We start from the raw sequence: 5,279 nt of genomic DNA, 5'->3' as shown, positions 1-5,279 counted from the left end.
GGTTACAACCAGTCAAACCAGTCAGCGCACGCACACACACAGGCAAACACAAGCAAACACAGACAACTCTCATACACACACAGTCACTCTTCAGCGTACATGGTAGATTCCAGGAAACTTGTAGCATCAGCAAGCACAGAGATGCTAATCCTCCTCAGGGACCTGGAAGACAACAAGAGGTGGTCAACAAGGGCTTATCTGACAGCAAGTTATCCCCACTCCAGGCCCATATCTCCTATGCCCAAAACTCCACAGAAAAGAGGTGAACTGTGAAGTTTTACAACTGTTCTACCTCACTAAGACTATGTGCCAGGGCAGGGCAGCTCACACATAAGTGGCATAAGATAGCCTGATACAACATAGTCACATACAATAGCATACAGCATAAGCCAGCATAGTCACATACAACATATTCAGATACAATGTAGGCACATACAATATAAACCAACATAGTGAGATGCAATAGACTCAGATACAATGTAGGCACACACAATATAAGCCGACACTGAGAGACGCAATATTGGCGCATTCAACATTGGCACATACAACGTGAGCAGAGACAGGTAGAATACAAGTGCTGACTTCAGATAACTCTGAAAGATACTGCAGGCACGTGAGGGGAATCTAATACCCTCCCTATAAAAGTCCAAGAGAATGGCATCTGAAAAGGCGGCGCTACCGAAGCTGAGAATGAAAACGGATGAAAACGCTCAAGTGTCCGTGTGCCGGCCTCAAAAAGTCAAAATGTAACGAGGCCGGAATAAGGATGATCTGGGAAAGTACGCGAGGAGAATACGGCCGATGTGGGCCGGAATGATGCAGATAAAGCGTCTGGATGTAACAAAGGCCTATCACACAGAAGACAAGGGATACAAACAACACAATGCAGACGCAGACAACACAGCAGACACAACTTGAAACTGCCAGGCAGCTTCACCTTATGGACCCAAGACTCCTAGCACAAGATGAGCCACAGGCTGATGACACCAAAGGAAAGAAAGCTTTAAGGCAATAGCACGTGATGATGAAACGGAACTCCTTACAAGAACTAGCGCCTAAGTTGTTAATACGATGCTCGAGAAGCTGGGTAGGCCGAGAGAAGGAAGCGATGACTGCCGGGGGACCGTGGCGATAGCTCTGGACCCGAAGGCGACCTCCTCGGGTAAAAACGTCCACGAGGATGTTGAGACTCAAAGACAGATGACGGCGCAAAACACGTGAGGACGCGGAACTGCCCTGCCCGGCAAAGCCTCCGGTGAGGCCGAGGTGAAACCCTCTCCCGTTACTTCCGAGGGGCACGTCCCACTAGGGCCCTCTCCTCTAAGCTGACTTTGAATTGCCTCCTTTTGCAAAGCTTTTTCCCCTTATCTTTCACAAGATGAGTGGACAAAAATCCATCTTCAATGGAAAAGAACACATCCACTTCAGTGCTGCCATATCCAGTCTTGGGCTCTGCACCTCATGGTACCTAAGACAACAAAACAGAAAATGTGACAATTGCCTGACAGAAAAAGTAATCCCCAGGCCTCCCCTGCACCGCTACCCCGGCTCACCTCAGATCGCCATTTGACTCCTGAGGCTGCCCGGAGGGTACCTGCAAAAGGAAAAGGCACACGTTTAGCGTGCTGTTACACACCGCTCACCTGAGTCATCCTGTCAAAATGTCAACTCACCTGCTTGCCTCTCTTCCCTGGTATGCGTAGGGCCGCAGCAGTTCCCACAAAGAAACAAGGCAAAAAGCAGGCTGAGTTACTGTGAAAACACAATTGCTCCAGTCTGACAGAACTCTGAAACATGTATATCTTAAACTTGTACCCACCAAGCTGCTGGGATCCAGGACTGGAACACCTTGCAAGTGGACCACCTAAAAAAAAAACCCCAAAAAAACTCAACAGTGTATGCTTAGAGTTGCACCAGAAATTGAGACCTGAGCAACAACTGCTTCCATCCACCAGTCAACACTCACCCTGTCTGCTTCACCTGGAGTGCCAATATCATATGTTATCTCCTAAAAATAAAGACAAAGAACAATGAAATACACCTCAACGTCAAGTTACTGCTGGTAATACTGTGCATGGGGAGAATAAGACCTAAAAGAAAAAAAGGCACCACAGTGTTCACAGCTTTCTCCATTCAGGTTTTTTAATTTTGCAGAAAATACAGAGGTTTTTTACTAACTGCACTCTCAATTATATCCAGACATCCAATGGACATGGAGGTCATTTTTCTACTCAGGGTAAGAAAGAGAATGGAGAAAAAAAAAAAAAAAACAACAAAAAACAACCCCAAAGAAAACATAAGTTAATGGTTTCTGTGTAGAAGTCCACCGGAAGGGTGGTCAGTGCTCAGAGAATGGGAGTCTCCTGGAAAACAGAGAATGCTTGGTCTTTTTTCATGCTATCCTTTATCTTTTTCATATTAAAGCATGGCACAAATGAATTTAGTGTTCTTTGATGTCAGTCTTTTCCTGGTTTTTCTCTCCTTTAGGGTCAAACTTCCACATACTCTGGGTAAGAAATAGTATTTAAAAAAGGAACAAAGAAAACATGAAAAAATAAAAATTAAAAAAAACTGAATAAAAATAAAAAGTTTTTAAAAATTTAAAATACAAAAAATAAAAACATGGAAATAAAATAAAAATCTAAAAAAAAATCTAAAAGTAATGTTAAAAAAAGTTAAAAATTAAAAATAAATATAAAATCTTTTAAAGAACACAAAACAACAGCTGGACTGGGATGAGGCCTTCCAGGGGCTTTGCTTCCTACTGGCTCCATCCTTTTTTACCAACTACCTGCAAGATGAAAAACAACAAGGATAAAGTTTCAAACAGGATGTCCTTGGTTGAGGCACTTCAAAATAAGATTTTTAACAAAAAGTCAGCCAAAAAAAGAGAGTCTGAAAATCAAGACATAAGCCTCACAGCTATTTAAAAACAAAACAAAACAAAAAAGCTGTCACTGGTGTGCATAACTTGCCAGCCCCTCATGGTTTGAAGTCCTTAGCATTCATTTTTACCAAGTTGACAACTAAAGCCTTGTAGAAAGATTAAAAACAAAATCCTGGACAAAACCAGGCATTTTCCCAAGCCCCCTCAGTGTGGAGCTGTGTCAGCCCCAAGTGTTTGGTCCCCCAGCCCAGCCCAGAGCAGGCTCCAGCTGCTCCCCAGGGGGGGTTACCAAGGGACTCACTTGTTTGGAGCTGTAAATGCAGGTGCCCTGCACTGGAGTACCAATAAATGTGAAATATGGGACTCTCATCATCAACAGTGACTGACCTTCCCTGGGGAGCCCCCTCACCCAGGATGGGGCACTCTGCCATGGATTTAATCCATCTGCATCTGAAAGGAAGTCAGGACAAAAGTCAAAGTGCTGCAAGATAACTTGACAGCTGCAGACAATTTGTGTCAATCCAGGAATACCCTCTACAGCCCAACTACACCCCACATGACAAATTTCAAGCCCCCAGGACTTGTCCCATTCCCCCCACACCCAGACTGAGCAACAAGGCAGAGCAGCTCCAGGCCAAACACACCAACACCCGTGACACAGGACAGGACAAAAGGGGGGACACAACAGGGACAGAAATATCTGGGCAAGAAGAACGACCCTGAGAACCGAGACAACTCGCAATGAGATGACCGAGGTCAGACCGATGGGGAGCTGACCAGGCTCAGAGAACCCTGCAGGAAGAAGATGCCAACGGGATCACTAATCCCAAGAAACGCAGGGATGGATGCCTGAGAATCCTATGGTCAGAATCTTCCACTCAGCTGTGCACTTTTAGAAGACCTAACCTGCCAGAATGGATCACAGCAGTACACAGCTGTGGATACAGCTCAGAACAAGACCTGGAAAGGCATCAGAGTGGATGGTTGTGAAGAGAGATGGATAAGGCACCAGCCTGGATGGTTGTGAAGAGAGATGGATCCTGATGTGTCTGAGCACCCGAGTCAAGGGTTTGATGCCTGGCCTGGTATCAGCACCAGGAACAGGGAGATGTTAAGAACGATGCCTGGGGTTTCTAACAGATCCCTCAAAGGGATAACACAACAGACACAGAGCGCACAACAGACAAGTGACACGACCTTGCCCTGGGACTGCTCTGCCCTGCACATCTCAGCACTGGGATCAAAAATGAGACTTTTCCCTTTACACAGCCTAAGGGGTCACATCTTGGACATCCCCATCTCCAAACCTGATTTAAAAACCCCTCCTGGTGACCCCTGAACCCACACCCCACTTTCATCCCCTCTGTGGCTCCCAGCCCTCCACTTATCTCTCAGACATCTGGAGATGCAAATCCACGTCAGGTACAAAAAAAGGCCACCTCTCCCTCAGGGAAATTCCTGCTGTCACTGGGCTGTTATCTCACACTCAGCTACAATAAAGGAAAGGAAACGTGACCATGTGATCTCAGCAGCACATTGGCCAAAAACCAGCAATTCTGCTACTCACCACCTCCTAAGCACACCCAGGTCCTCAGGCCCTGTGCTCCAGCTCTGCTCAGACACCAACACTGCGGGGTGTGCCTGGGTTAAGAGCAGACAAGGTGATGTGGCACTGCTGAAACTTGAGCAGAGCCTCCCTCCTCCTCCCTGACACACCTCAACTCCTCGGCTGTTACCAAAGCCCACCTGGATGGCCCCTTCAAATGGAGAAGGTCAAGGCTTCACCATAGAGTCCTGTAATGCTCCCATTGTCTGGTTGGTGAGGGGAGCTCGGCATCGTGTGAGTGGAACACCTAAAACACACAGCACTGGACGCTCAGCGTTCCACCAGCAAGTGAGGCTTGAGCAATAGTAACTGCTTCTGTCCACCCATCACTGCTCACCTCGTCCACTTCACCTTGACTGCAGAGACCCAGCTTTGCCTCCTAAAAACAAAGACAAAGAGCAGTGCTGTAACATGGCCACCATTTACACTCCCCTGCAAACACAAACAGTGACTGACCTTCTCAGGGGAGCCCCCTCACACAGGATGGGGTGCTCTGCCATGGATGTAATCCATCTGCATCTGAAACAAAGTCAGGACAAAAGTCAAAGTGCTGCAGGATCACTTGACAGCTCCAGACACTTTGTGTCACCCTCACTGTTTTTACTCCTGAGGGGTCCATCCCACAAGGGCTCTCTCCTCTCTCAGGTAACTTTAAATTGCCTCCTGGCACTGAAAAGGTTTTTTCCCTTCTCCCAACCACCAGCCCCAGCAACTTAACTTTTGAATATGAGTGGACAAAATCCATCCTGGGCAGAAATGAACGTGTTGGCTCCGTGGATTTGAAGA

The 5,279-nt window shown here is 46.8% G+C and overlaps 1 long non-coding RNA gene across 1 annotated transcript; it reads right to left on the bottom strand.

Moving 5' to 3' along the window:
• Positions 1-4,628: 4,628 nt before the first annotated feature.
• On the bottom strand, positions 4,629-5,026 carry LOC310916951. The gene is made up of 3 exons (XR_014591371.1): positions 4,950-5,026; positions 4,831-4,872; positions 4,629-4,740 (listed from the first exon to the last, which is right to left on the bottom strand). It is a non-coding gene; the product is annotated as an uncharacterized lncRNA (long non-coding RNA).
• Between the last annotated feature and the right edge of the window lie 253 nt (positions 5,027-5,279).

This window comes from Zosterops lateralis (assembly GCF_965231275.1).
Source record: "Zosterops lateralis genome assembly, chromosome: 18".
Classification (NCBI taxonomy): Eukaryota; Metazoa; Chordata; class Aves; order Passeriformes; family Zosteropidae; genus Zosterops; species Zosterops lateralis.
The sequence above is the reverse complement of the archived record's forward strand: the minus strand, read 5'-3'. Positions and strand labels throughout refer to the sequence as shown.